This window comes from Amphiura filiformis, chromosome 4 (assembly GCF_039555335.1).
Source record: "Amphiura filiformis chromosome 4, Afil_fr2py, whole genome shotgun sequence".
Taxonomy (NCBI): domain Eukaryota; kingdom Metazoa; phylum Echinodermata; class Ophiuroidea; order Amphilepidida; family Amphiuridae; genus Amphiura; species Amphiura filiformis.
In genome coordinates this window covers 6340960-6356756 of record NC_092631.1, presented here as the reverse complement: position 1 = coordinate 6356756, position 15797 = coordinate 6340960, and the positions used below count along the sequence as shown (strand labels likewise).

General features: G+C 33.7%; 1 protein-coding gene across 1 annotated transcript in view; it reads right to left on the bottom strand.

The window, feature by feature from the left end:
- LOC140150512 (uncharacterized) overlaps positions 1-15582 on the bottom strand; it is a 34852-nt gene extending 19270 nt beyond the window's left edge. Inside the window, exon 1 of the mRNA XM_072172543.1 lies at positions 15313-15582. The gene's annotated coding sequence lies outside the window, so the exon portion shown is untranslated. The remainder of the gene's footprint in view (positions 1-15312) is intronic.
- Positions 15583-15797: the final 215 nt, after the last annotated feature.

Genomic DNA, 15797 nt, shown 5'->3' with positions numbered 1-15797 from the left:
AGCATATCACATGTGTTATGGTATTATTTTGTGAATTGCCCCGTGGTACTTTATGGAGGGGAGACTTTTATTTAAATATAAAGGACGAGTGGCCAGTATTCGGTAGGGTCTATTTACAAATTCAGAGTCTTGCAATTATGATTTTAGAGCCAAAGGGTAACTATATATTATAAAATTATAAAAGGTTAGAAAGTCAGTATTAAAAGCAAGTCAGTAAGATACACCTCTACACTACAGGCTGCACTCCATAGTAGTCCCACAGCTAAAAACTACACTGACAGAAAAAAAACTTTAAAAAGAGGAGAACTCTTTTTATTTTTATTTTTTTCTACAATGCAAAATTGATCATTAAGAGGAGGAAGCAAATTATATTGCCAATATGTTAACTTTAATTTTCCACTTTTATGCAAGAAATAAAAGAAGAAGATAAAAATTCCCTTTAAAAGGGGAAGCCAGCTTCAATGCAGAAGAGGTCTTGTAATTAGTTTGGGTGGAAGGCATTTTTAGGATCACTCTTTTTATGATCCATCATGTTCCATGACAGCCCACCAATAATGGGATTATTTTGAAAATTTAAAACGCTTGAAATTTCACAAACAAATAGGCCTATATGTTAATAAATAATATAAATACAAGCTAAAACCATGGGGGTTCGATAATGACCGAGTATTTGGAAAATGCCATACGGCCGGGCGGTTTCACAAGCTGCCGGCTCTATCATGCCATTCGCCGCCTGCACCAAACCATAAATGTCCGGCATCAATGATAAGAACATGCACACAGAAAAACCAAACATTAACTCCGATAACTTCCTGTCAACTCTTTAATTAATTACTCCAAATTGTTCTGTCTTTTTTTTTTTTTTTCCTTTTAGACTACCCTTAGCTCATTAATAATATAAAGAAATTCAGTTTTTAGAAAAAAAGAAAAAAACTGCCATCCTACTTGCCTTATACATGCACATTAGTTTTATATCAATTTATATATTAATTCACAATTTATACATAGCACATTATAAAATGTACAAAGACTGATATTGTTCAATAGGCCTACATGTATATGAATTGTACCCATATCAAAAATAGGCCCTGAAATTACATCGAATTTTTCCTGTTGAAAAGACAAAACTGATGTTTAAGATATCAATTATTTCAAAATGACATTTTAAGTCATTTTCGCCAGCCCATAGGGCTGGTATCTAATTCTGAGATGAGATTTGTGTGAACTAAAGATTAGCTAAGATTATAGCCTTCTTCTATTGGTATGAATTATTTTTTTAATTCTTGTGGTGGAAATGTTTTTGATGTCTGCTAATTCGATTTGCAAGGAAAAGAAAGTATGTTTTGCCGTTTCAACGAACGAAAACGATTGAGTATTGCCAAAGTTATGTTTGAATTAATTATGACTTAAAAAGTTATCATAGGTTAGGCCTACACATATAAACATAAACTTGTTCAGCAATCAGCATATCAAAAAAATGACATGGTCAACAATTAGTAATTAGCGGGGAATGATCACTGGAACGAGGTCATATCAGTGGACTACTGAGCATAGCATGATGTTTGGTTACCTGTGAGTGCATAATTGATATGTTGATAATAGATCTAATAATGTTGTAGAATCAAAATCTTCATTATATGGACCACATTGAAGTCAAAGTAATTATCTATCCTATCCTGTATCATTTTATGGATAAAATTGACTCAAAATGTTATTGCTATCTTTAACATCAGTTTTGTCTTTTCAACGGGAAAAATCCGATGGAAAATAAAGTTTTTAGGGGCTAGCTATAATATTGAACAATATATCCCATATTTTGACACTTATAGAAAATAAATAAATTATTGTCTTACTTTATTATAAATACTGTAAAAAATACTGTAAAATGACACATACTAAAGTGAAGCCACTTTCTATCTTTTTTATTTGATTCATAAAATTACATTCAACAAAATGATTGAAGACTGAGAAAACACACAATGCAGACTATTACAGAATGGAGTAGGTAAGATGCCATGTCCATAGCTTTGCAGGAGTTTCGGACTAACAATCAACACATTCAAAAAATACAGTTTAAAAGTGAAGATTGTAGTGAATGATCAGTCCTTTATCATGTGCTTGCCACTATTATAGTAAACTATACATTGCGAAATAATATAAAATCATTTGAAAATAAAATGTGCATGTAAGTTGAGTTTACATAGCGAATTAACTAACAACTGCAGTGTATTTCTTGATTTTAATAATAAGCATGGGTAGAGCAGTAAAGACAAAAATGCAGAACAATTTGGAGTAATGAATTAAAGAGATGACAGGAGTTAGGAGTTAATGTTTTTTGCTGTTTCAGTGTGCATGTTATCACCATTGATGGTTTGGTGAACTGTCATGTAACATGGATGTAAGCGTGATCCTAAAAAATGCCTTTCACGGTGACCCAAACTATTTACAAGACCTCTTCTGCATTGAGGCTGGCCTTCCCTTTTAAAGGGAATTTTTATTATCCATAAAACGATACAGGATATAGGATAGTTTTACTTTGACTTTTACGTCCATAAAGGTTTTAATCATGTTATCAATACACTCACATCTCATGCTGTGCTGATCTCCAAGAGGTCTGCAAATGTAAATCTAAGAACGCATGATAACAAGGATAGGGCCTACTATCATTTTCTTTCGTTGATATGCTGTGGAAACTATTATAGGCCTGGCATATAACTATTATTTCCTTCAAACCATAACTTTTGAAATTCTCACTCGTTTTCATTCATTGAAACGGCAAAACATACTTTCTTTTTCTTACAAATCGAATAACAGGTCTTACATTATATTTTCACCATAAAAAGTTCCGCTAAGTAATTCAAACCAATGCTAGTACCCCGTAATCTCTTTAGCAAACAAAGACGATCTCTGAATTAGATAACCAGCTCTTAGCTGGCGAAAATCAGAATCCCTCAAAGGGGCAGGGACAACCAAGTGTTTGTTTGTTGTTGTTGTTTTGGCCAAATAATTATTTTATTGTTTTGATTACGTTCGATAAATTTGGTTTTACGATAGACCACTTATCTTTCCTATTTTGGAGATTGATGATAAAAGACATAATGTATGATTTTGGTAAAATTTTAATTTTGTTCTTCTTTTAAAAAAAAAATTACTATGATTACATAATATTACTACTACTAGTAACACTTTATCTGTCAAGGGGGTCTTCTGATCATTTTAACCTGAGACTAGTATTAAACCAATAGTCTCAGTTTTAACTGAGCGAAAATAATGTGGTAAAAAGTTAAAAACCGACTTAGCCGCTTAACTGTGGAGCTTTGGGGGATCCCAGTTTTATTATAAAACTCTAAATTTTACTTTGGAGGCTTAGTCCTTTAGGCCTACATGGTATTTCAGATAGCATTGGGCAATTACAATCCCCGGGTAACAATCATGTAAGAAGTGCAAATTTGAGCAATATGCAGCAAATGATAGCTTTACTGTAATACCAGAAGATGGGAGAAATATCTCTTCTGCTGATCAAGCAGACCCCCCCTGCGCGATCCAAAACAGCCTGGAGTGACTGTGAAGACTGCATGTATTATAAACTCAAGTGTGTATAACTTTGTTTGCCAAGTCATGGAACCTTTAATGTGTTTGAAGAGCATAATTATCTTTATCCATGGTTAAACAAACAACCATGAACAAGATCTTGTTCTGTTACACGTTGTACTGCTCTGTGGTTAAAGTTGTGCAAATTACCAGTTTAGTTTGATTTTGTTTACTTACGTTTTTTTAATCTCCATGTGTTATTCAACCTTTTTATGTTCACTCAGCATGCAGGAGAATTTTAGATGTGCTATAAAGAACATTGTAGGCTTTACAAAAGCAAAACTTTAATGATAATTTTAATGAGTTAAATTAAATAAAGCCTAGTAGAAACGAGATGCAAGGTATCTTAATATTTTAATGACATTATCAATCAAAGTTTGTTTCCTCCATCCCCTACACAAAACCCAATGGCATATAAATATTTAAATTCCTCATCAAATTTATAATATGCTAATTAATCAGGGTCGGTACAATTTGTGACCCTACTTCTCATACCCGATTTTTCATACCCCACCTGAACCGACTTATTTTTTAAGTTTTGTGAAATATTCGCAACGAATTCAGTAGGTAATTTTAATTAAAAATATTAAATAGTAGGGTCACAAATTGTAGCAACCCCTACGCCACTGCTAGTACATGTTTTGAAATATCTGAAATAGAAGATGTGAGTGATTGTAGCATAGGCCTACATTACTACAATGCAACCCACAGGTATTACTATAGGACGACCATCAACATTTCATATTGTTTTCTGGATAGAATTCATCAACAGAAGTATGAAAAGCGGACAAAAACTTTTCGAATTATGAATTTTCAAAGTGTCCCATTCTGACGGTCATTGGAACTGAATAAAATAACAAAGTCCAAAATTACCAATTTAGGAGCAAAATTAACACAAGTACATAGTTACCTTTTTATAGAGGCACTGAAATTATGCTTTTAGAATTTGGCAAAAATCATGGCCGACATGGCACAAGATCAACAGTCCAGGTGATTTTTTTTTCACACCCAAGAGTTTAAATGTTATTGGGTTTAATATGCGTCAAATAGTAAAATGAACAAAAAAGTTTTGAGGAATTTTTATTTCTGCAGTCATGGGTCAGAATTCTGAAATTTTAAGGACAAAATCACCAAAATCCATACAAGCTGAAACTTGATCAATAATTTATATTTAGTTCTATAAATATTATTTTGTGTATATATGTTCCAGTCTCCATAATATTTTTCACAAGTACCAGCATATAAAATATCCCATAAGTTATCATAATTCAAATACCAAGGGTGTAGAATTAAGCAACCTTGTCAGCAAAAATAACCAATTTCTCAAACCAGCAAATTATTGTGACTAAATTCAGTGAATTGATTATGTGCATTGTGCATAGTAAGCCTGTGTACATATGCAATCTTAGTGTTAATTAACTAAAATAATTTGGGACCTATATAAATTATCATTTATAGTGTCATGACAAATATATAGAATTTAAACCAGTTGAGTAGGCCTAGTCTTATTTGCATCACTTGAAAGTAAAAATCACTCATCATTCATCATTTATTATTTAAAAAAAACGATTGAAATAAATTAACACAATTGTACACTCTTAAAAATCTCTTTTGGATGGTAAAAAGCTAGGGCACAACCCTTCTAGCATGATCAATTTTACTCAATTTGATTGAGTAACACGTTTACTCCGGTATTGTGCAAAATTTTACAAAATCATTTCCCCTTTTGCTGTGATTTTTGGTTTACATTGTGCTATTTTGGCTTAAAATGTGATTTTTGATTTTCAAAAAACGTGATTTGGGTCAAAAACTTAGTTTTTGGTCTAAAATGTGATTTTTGGTCAATTATTTGATTTTGGTCAAGAAAGTGATGTTTGGTATGGAAAGGGTTTTGGTCAAAAAGGTGATTTTTGGTCAAAATGTGATTTGTTTTTTCTTGTAGGCCTATGTATGTTTTGTTTTCCTTCTAAAATATAGCTTGTTTTGAAATTGGGAAACAGATGAATGATGTGATATTTATTTATTTCATATACATTGCCCACCTAAAAAATCCGGACAAGCCTATTTTACATAACATCAGAGAAGATGAGCTCATCTTCACATGTATTTTGATTGCATTTTGTTCCATTCAAAGAATTAGCTAGTATTGCCTGATGTTATCAACTCAGAGTCAGGCAATCCATAGAGATGAATTCGTCTGACATTTGGTTTGTAATGGAACATTTTCCAAATGCAAAACATGTAAAAAAACTCAATGTCCGGATTTTTTAGGCGAGGAACATCATTTAAATATAAATTATTTTTAATAATAATAATAATATGCACTTCTTGATTTATTGTTTTGGATTTTTAAATGTATATTTATAGTCCCTCTTTCAAATTTTATATTTATGTGTAATCTCGCTATATCATATTAACATGCTGATACTTTGGTCAAAATTTACATGATCAGAAAAAAACTATTATTGTCAAAATTTCTGTTTTTGGTGTCATGTTATTTATTAATCTAAAAGTATTTTGGCGACAAAAAAGACTAAAAACCCACCCTATTATACGGGCGAACCTTTCAACTTCAAGTAGGGTTGGGTGTTTTTTGTACTTGTTTTTCCAGAGAGAGGCTATCTTGAAATTACACTAAAATATCACTGGTGAATTTTTCACAAACATATTTTCTATGATTTAAGCAAAATAAACAGGTTTTTTTAATTCTCAAAAACACAAATTCCGGGTCGGTTGGGCCCATAGAGAAGGGGTTTTTCGTAGCCTTTGATACTATTAGTTATTTTTTTAATTTATTAATTTTGCAACATTTTATAAAACTTAACTAAATATTAAACAAAACTGATGCTAAACTTAAAATTTGTATCCATCATTGAAAATCAATCAATCCCTGAAATTAAACCTGTTATTAAAACCCCAAGCAACGATGGGTTGATTTGTCTTTAATACACAGAATTTTCCCTCAGCTACGTAGCACCCAAATCTAGTCCATACAGGACCAACGCAATATGTAGCACTATTATCAACGCCGTCAGGCGTTGGTCCTTATAGATTGGTGCTCTACCCCCAGCAGCGCAATCGAATTACCATAAGCAGTGACCAGAACCAACCCAGTTAATGACAACGTAATAACTCCAAATATGGTTGGTAACCCCGCCCATTATTTAACCGCATCTGTTATGTAACTGGGACGAGTACGCTAGTCATCTCAATCGATTGATTATGAGATTGCATGGATCAAAACACTTCACACTTTTGAAGTAGCTGGGTTTCGACCAGTGTAGGCCTAAATCGTGATATCATATTGATTTATTTTGTAAAATCAGTGTTGTTATTTTAGTCTGGCTCTATTTTGGAAATGTGCTTATTTAAGCATCAAGCGGCAAGTTCGCGTAAAAGCTGGCAACCAAATTGTTTTGTTTAATTCGGGTATGCTGAATTCAAAACTTTGGTCTACCAAGCTATATATATATTGGAACTCCGTGACCCTCCAAAAAGACCCTCAAACACCCTACATGCTCATGTCATATGGGGGGGGGGGGCAAAAATGCTCCAAATTCACTAAAAACGTGTCAAATTATTTGTCTGGGTCTAAGGATCACAAAAGTGCAACATTATTGCGCACGTAGGACATATTGAGTTTTGAGGTTCGACAGGTCCAAGGTCAATTTGCACGCTAGGGGTGAAAAATTAAAAGTTGCTCCGATTTTCGAAAAATGGATGCAAACTGTTCTTCAAGTTCAAGGGATTCTTTGATTAATCACTCAATCGTTGGTTCATTCAACCAACGATCCGTCCAATAAGTATTCAACAAACAATCAAGAAAACAATCAGAATCATTATTGAATTGATTGATTAATCAATTAATTGATATGGTCATCCAATCAATCAATATAATAATATAATATAATAGAATCACAATAACTTATTAGATTGATATATCGATAATAGTCAGTCAATTATTGAACTACTCATCAAGTATCAATCAATAATCATTCGTTCGATCAATCGATCAATTATTAACAAATTACATTGTAGTCTCAATTAAGGGCTGGGGTATGAACGTTTGGACAGTATTTATTTTGGGACATCAGAGCACATCAGACATATCGAATTGCATTCTGAATACGAAGCATGTCTTTCTGATATCAAATAATTTTCATTTTTGAAAATCACAATATAATACAAATTTTATGACAAATTATAAAAATTTGATATTTTTCAAGTTTTTGATATATAACAGTACTCGAAGTAAATTATATAAATCTAATGACATATTCTTAAAGTGTATGTAGCAGGGAGGAAAAGCCGACGGTCAGTTGAAAATTTTGACCTTTCATATTGAAGATATGGATTTTTTTCCCAAAAAGACCTAATTTTTTTTTTGTGTTTTGGGAAAAAAAATCCATATCTTCAATACGAAAGGTCAAAATTTTCAATTGATCGTCGGCTTTTCATCCCACCTACATACACTTTAAGTATAAATCATCAGATTTATAAAGTTTATTTCAAGTACTGTTAAATATCAAAAATATCAATTTTAATGATTTGCCATAAAATGTGTATTAAATTGCGAATTTCAAAAATCAAAATTATTTGATATCAGAATGACATTCTTCGTATTCAGAATGCAATTCGATATGTCTGATGTGCTATAATGTCCCACAATAAATACTGTCCAAACGTTCATACCCCAGCCCTTAATGTACCGTATCTTGGTGTTAAAATATCAATCAATTAAGTAATCGAGTAGTCAAGCAACCACTCAATTTATAATCAGTCTCTCAATTGTCTCTTCATGGTCTTACACTAGGATCCACAACATGCTCATCTATAATTAATAAGGGCACAATTCTTTAACCCCAATGCATTTGTATAGTCATTGAATGACCTTTGAAAATTTGGATACAAAACTCATACTCTGAAACTTGAGGTCAAATTTGCACTATTGAGTATTTAATTGAGGTTATTGAACTATGTCATTAGGATGAGGCCATTGTGGTCCATAGTGTTAGATCTGGCAATCTCAATCAGTCAGCCAAATAGTTATTGACCGCTCATAACTTCATCAATCTCAAATTAATCAGTCTCTCAATCAACCAATCTACCAATCATTCATTCTATAATTCAATTACAAATTGCATTCCTTTATAATTCATATGCATGATAATCATTCATTAGTGACTGATTAAGCATCAATAATCATTAATACTCTGGTTCTGATATGATTAGTCTTTGATCTAAAAATCTCTAAACAAAAAAGTAAGCAAGCAAAAATGAAAGAAATCATAATTTCACGATATAAGCTATAGAAGCCTGATCAATGGCAATATATAAATCAATCAACGAAAATAAAATAAATAAATGAATAATTAATGAACACACATTAATAATAAAACATAAATGATGATACATGAAATAAATGTAATTATAGGCCCGTATTAAATAATGAAAGAAAGAAAGAGAGAAGGAAAGAAAGAAAGAAGGAAAGAGAGAAAGAACTTGCTGAACTTCTTTTTTTTTTTTAGAAAAGGAATTAAAGTAAATAAATGAGTGAAACCCAAAGTTTTTATGAAGCGTGTGTCCTCCAATTCTATATTTTTCTTAAACATGTTAAACGAATAGGTCAACTATCCCAATTAATAGAGGTTGCGCATATGACGTATCATACCGTAAATATGGCGGTATACTCAAATCCATTCAACAAAAGCATGATTGCAATCTACCGAGACAGTTCGTCTCACACACATAACAAATGCACTACGATCAAATAGGTTTATGACAACATTTGATTGAATGGACTGCACTGCAATCAATAATTTCAAGCACAACCTCTATACAAAAATAGTAAGGAATCGAGGTTAACCAGGACAATATTAAATGTAGTGATGACAAAAGGAATTGATTGTGTGCAACCTACAGGTCAGTGAACTGAGGGTAAGAAGAAAACCGAGTATTATAACAGGATTAACACATGCAACTGAAGAGGGTTAATAATCAATTTTGTTACGCAATACTGGTGTCAATTCCAAGCTGGAAGCTAGTGTTCTGGTAGCAGGTAGGCAAGCCACACCTACTGACAGCTATTGATGATATTTAGTCAATCGGATTGGCTGAATATCATTAGTAGCTGTCAGTAGGCGTGGTTAATCAGTTTGAGATTTCCCTCGACTTTCCAGGTCAGGATATGTCTAATCTAGAAGGACCCACGCCTGACGGCGTGGACTATCGTACTAAATGGAGCGTGGTCCTCCTTGAAGGACTACCCAAATCTGCTATCCTAAAATATTCTAAAAGCACAGAGTAAATTTGTAAACAGATAACACAGGGCTACATTTTGTACTGCATGGATGGAATCTGTGTGTGTGTGCACATGTACCATGAACAAACAATTACGTAATAGTATTGACTTTTGTTGAACCTCATCACTCCAACCAGAGAGTTTCTCTGCTCCTGGTAATTACTGTTTATAAGTGGTAATTTTCGCGTACAGTTATTTTCGCGATTTGGAGTTACAGAGACATTTTTGCAATTGTTATTTTTGCGATGCTATGTCTTGTCCTATACTTGCAATACATTATTATATATATTCGTGAGGTGTTAATTTCGTGGATGGAACTCCATTTGCGAAATCAGCGAAAATAAAACCCTCGCGAAGTGCGCTTGCTTTCTGTGAACTTGTTTTCATTAATAAGGTAGTGCACTTGCTTTAAGCTGTTTAAACTTTCATTGAGTAAAGAAACAGCTTATTTTCAGGGCAACCATTTGGGGGGGGGGGGGGGTTGACTTCATTTGAAATCTACACCCCCTGTGTGAGAGACTAAAGTAATGTATTTCATACAGGGTGTATGTCTTTCAACTGGTATACGCCGTAGAAGTGACGTAGTTAATCGGATTAACTACCATAGCAATAGATGAATACAATTTTGGCAATATCGCCCCGCACTACAACGTTTATGCGGTACCGATGCATTGAACCATAGATGTCAAAGAAATGCTAATCACTTGCACCTGTAAGATTAGTCTCTTTGAAAAGAGCGGTATTGTATTCAATTTATTATTTGATTGAAGACAGGTGATGAGTGCAACCTGCTGCAGTGCAGCGCGGTATATTCAAAATGGGTATTCATGTATTGGTATGGTAGTTAATCCGATTATGACGTCACTTCTACAGCGTATAGCCTAAAATGTGAATTATCATATCATGACCTGGTATATGGCCGGATTTACCTTTAGATGGTCCTGTGGGCAAGGCAACATGATTGTCACTCGAATGGCTTCAGTGGCGTAGCCAGCACTTTTTCAGTGGGGGGGGGGGGGGGGCAAGACAAATTTTAAGGGGGCACCTTTTGGCGACAAAATCAGTTAATGTTACAAATGCGCGTGAAGCGCGCGAAAACTTTTGGCATATTGAAGCTAAACTGGTGAAATATGGTACAAAAATGGAATAAATTCACGCGAAGCGCGCAAAAATTGGCACTTTTTAAGTTAAAATGGCAAAATATAATGTCAATTTGGTCAGAAACACAAAAAGTCTTTAATGTCAGGGGCGGCTACCCCATCCCACAGGTGGGGGGGTGGTAAGACTTTTTCAAAGGGGGCAGCTGTCCCCCTGCCCCTAACTACGCCACTGAATGGCTTTATCGAGTTGCGCGCAAAGCGCAAATTTGGCATTTAATACTAAATGGGCCAAACTAGGGTTAATTTTGGTCTAAAATAGACCAAAAGGGAGATGCAAATTGTAAATTTTGTCACAACATATCTGTCAACTGAGCAGGGAGGAGTCTGATTCGCCACCCTGCGACTTGTTTCCGTCAAGTTGATGTACCTTGCTCTTTTCTTTCCTATTAATAATTAGGGCTTACTCAACAAGAAAGTTGGTTGTCATGGTCATCACTTGGGCGGTCAATCATGATGATTATAACTAGTACCCACCACCAACTTGTGGGGATGGGAGAACCCCCCTACATACATATGCGTATACATAATGACAAATTGCATTGAACTGGAAGAGAATGGAATTCCTGATTGCACAAAAGGCTGGAAATCCTGACAAATTATTAATAAAACGATCTGGAATTCCAGCACCTCAATGGACAAAAATGTGGATTATTTTGTTGACCAGAGGCAAAACAGTCTGGAAATCCAACCAAGGATAAACACAATAAACCTGGAATTCCAAAACCCTCTATGCCTTCAGACTAACAAAACGGCGGAAAAATCTGGAAATTTTGTTGACCAGAGGCAAAAAGTCTGGAAATCCAACCAAGGATAAACACAATAAACCTGGAATTCCAAAACCCTCTATGCCTTCAGACTAACAAAACGGTGGAAAAATCTGGAAATTTTGCGCCAAGCATAGGCAAAATAGGCTGGAATTTGGAACAGCATAAGTAGAATAGGCTGGAATTCCGAGCCCCAAAGACCACCAAAAAATCTGGATTTCCGTTGCCCTCTATAGGGGGGTGCATGTTTTATCTGGAATAGCCCATTAATGTTTTCGGAATATTTCCAAGGAATTGTAATGCAAAGTTTAAATCTTTTAAAACTTAACATTAATGTTGCGTGGTATCAAAAATCACACGTAAAGCTGTTAGCACTTGATCATTGTCAGTTTTGGCTCAAATGTTCTTTGTAAAGTATATTTGCACAACCTAAAGAATTAAAGTTGGAGAGCTTCCAATTGCAGAAATCAAAGTTTTCTCGGACAAACTGTTATTCATCTTCAGTGAAAGCATGAATGACATAACACCGAGAGGTTTTAATAGATAATGTGGACTAAATTTAATAAGATACACAAACTTTAGGAAGTGGTGAGCGAGTATAAAAATAGCGCCTGTTTATCAAACTTGGAATGAACTGCATTGATGCACGCTTTATGCAATCGTTCATTTCTTCGGAACCAGTCAAACGAATCAAATAAAATTTTCGTATGTGATGCACAACAAAATAGGCTATGCGCTACATTTTAAATTTTTTGATTCTGATGTCTATTTCTCGACTTACGTTCAATTTTATTCACTCGGTAATTTTTTCTGGGACACCCTGTATAAAAGGATACATAATATAATACATTTAGCTAAACGTTATTATGTGATGCGATTTAGTTCCTGAAATAGCTCTGTTAAAATATAGGTAAAATAGAAAATACAATTCCAATTCGCTTATTATTTTGTTGGTTAAATTACAAGAAAATTACAAGTGATAGGCCTATTGAATTAATAAAACAATGTTTGGGGTTCTGATTTACATAACAATGAAAATAACACTACAAATAATTGACAATTAAAGTATTTGTTATATGCAAAGTTTTGACCAATTTTATTCAAATATTTCACATCTATAAAGGCCTTTAATTAATATATGAAAAATTGTGGTGCTGTTTGATATGCCAAGTTCTATAAATTAAATAGGCCTATATATTTATATTTAGCTTACATAAATAATGACAAATTGACAATAACAAAATAATTAGTTTCATGTAATTGTACATAAAGGCTATACTAGGCCTACATCACAAAAACCCAATGGTGCGTTTGCACAAAAGAGTTAGACTGGGTCTAAAGTTAGACCTGGTCTAAGTGGAATTTAATAGTACCAGGAGAAAGGACATAACCTTTACACTTTCTTAAGTTAGTTTGTATTATTTTTGAACTTTGCATTTAAAGCTTTAGAATTTGCTAGCTAGGAAGGAAATAAGCGTAAAGGACCATTACTGATGGAACTTTTAGACCAGGTCCAACTTAAGATCCAGTCTAACTCTTTTGTGCATATGGACCTATGTGTTTAATTATCTTAAACAGTTGGTTATAATTGATCAAGAGAAACTCTTTTTTTTAAACTATCTTGAAAATAAAATATTACTATCCTAAGAGTAAGACCTAACATGTTTCCTATAAATGTTAACACTTTGACAGCAATAATCAATCATTCTAAAGACCATTATATTCAAATTTACCATTTTTTAGCTTGGTTCTAATGAACCACAACAACAGCATGAATTCGACCTAAATTGAACAGATTCCAATTTAGATTTCTGTAAAGCCAAGGATACAGTAACACATATTTTCATGATTTCTTAGAAATAAATTAAGGTTTCAAATACACAATAAAAGCTGACTGAATGCATAATTTAGTTATACATTTGTAACATTTTAACTGCAAAACTCAAAGTTTATCTAGACAAATATTATTGATCATTAACAAACAAAATATTATAATTAAGAGACATGTCCACATGATGAGTCAGTGCGTCTTTTGATGGCATAATGAATAATGTTACATAGATGATAACAGGAAGATGGAGATTAATTCAACATCTTGAAAAACAACAACAATAATGTCAATGTTTGTCATATCGAGAGTACATTAACATTTAAATCATAAAGGGGGGGGGTCATTGATTGAAAGTAAACAATTTGATTTGTCAAATATGACAAAATTATGATCCTCATAATGATTTTTGTTGATGGTGGGTCATTCAAAACTGATAATATCCACTTGAAAACAATCTGCACAATCAAGTTTAGGAACCACCATTTCCACAGAAACTTGCTCGATGAATCATTATTGTGGTTTTGGTGGTATTACAATGTATTAATAATAGGGCCTAGTGCTCCCTTAGAAGTACAATGTACCGTACTTGATGCATTGCCGCACTTTACTAGTAAAATATAGTTTTATCGTGGTACTGTGCCAAGAAATACATAGGCCTAATTTAATATTAAACCTCTGCACTGAAGACCTTTTACCAAATCCAAAGGAAATGGTATACCACAAAGCAATCAGAATCACATTTTGGCACTTTTGCTTCAAAAGTTCAAATGAAGTCCAATGAACATTGAATGGGCATGTGCCTTTATTAAACTCACAGACTAAAAGACTTTTCGAAGAAGTTCAAACAACCATCATTCATGAGCAAACAAACAAAATAGTAGGCCTATACACGAATTTTTTCAAACGACGTAGGCCTATTGTAGCTATTAACTAAAAGTATATATAATAGGTCTATGTAAAATTACAGGGCCTAAAAAATTACTTGTATGCCGATACTGGCCTGTAAAAGCTTGTAAACATGGTATATTTAATATCAGAGTCTGATTTAATATTATTGTGGTGCGACCGTTATTCATGATTAATGACCATTCATTGATACATCAAATATTAATGTACACATGCTTACCAGTTAATTTGATCATAGAGATGATTTTGAGCAATCAAAGTGTATCAAGATCACAATAATTATTATTCAAATTCGAAGCCAGATGCACATGTTTACTTCTGAATCACAGCACGTTACGGAAAGTCGCCGATACTGCTTTTTTTCTAGACTTGGAACGAAAGCAGAAAATTTATAAACCAATATAATTATACTGTAGGCCTATGTACTGGTAAACAAAAATAGCAGGCCTATAAAACACAATAGAAAAGATCCTAGGCCTATCCATGCTATCCGAGTATATCTGTACTTTGAACCCGTTTTATTTTTGGCAGATTGGTCCTCGTGGTCCTTTCAACTGGTAACAAACTTGACATGTCCATCGTATGACCATGGACTCATAGTATTTATGTATGTACACATATTACTGATTCTCATGGTAGGCCTATCATAGCTTTGCATGTACGTATTTCGTTGGGTGTTTTTTGTTATTCTGGGGCACACCACGTTGTCGATTGTAATGGCAAATTAATAACAATATGGTATTGTAAATTTCTACTTACCTGTCCACCAGACAGTTCTGTCATGTCATCATAAATCTGATCATCGTTGGTGTGTTTACCGTGTTTACTCCACAAAGTTGAAGTTGACAAACTGCTGGCAGTAGTACTACGTGTGCACAGTACAGCACATTGTGGACTACCAAAATCTACCAAACATATGTACACAGAGACACCACGGGTCAATGCTTCCAACGTATTCCCTGCAAAGGCACTTGTTGTGCGACGAGACAAGCACCTACTCATATACCACAAATCCGTGTTTGCCTCTTCCATTCAACTTTGCCCTTGGAACTGACTCGGTCGTTTATTTTGGGTGACACTTCTGGCTAACCATTGTCCGGAAAATGAACTTACATGTAAATCATAATGGGAATTCGAAGAAATTATAACGATATTTCGATTACACTTGGAAATTCAACTATCAAGAAAATTTATATATATAAAATGTAAAACGAGAAATGAAATGAAATGAAATGAAATGAAAT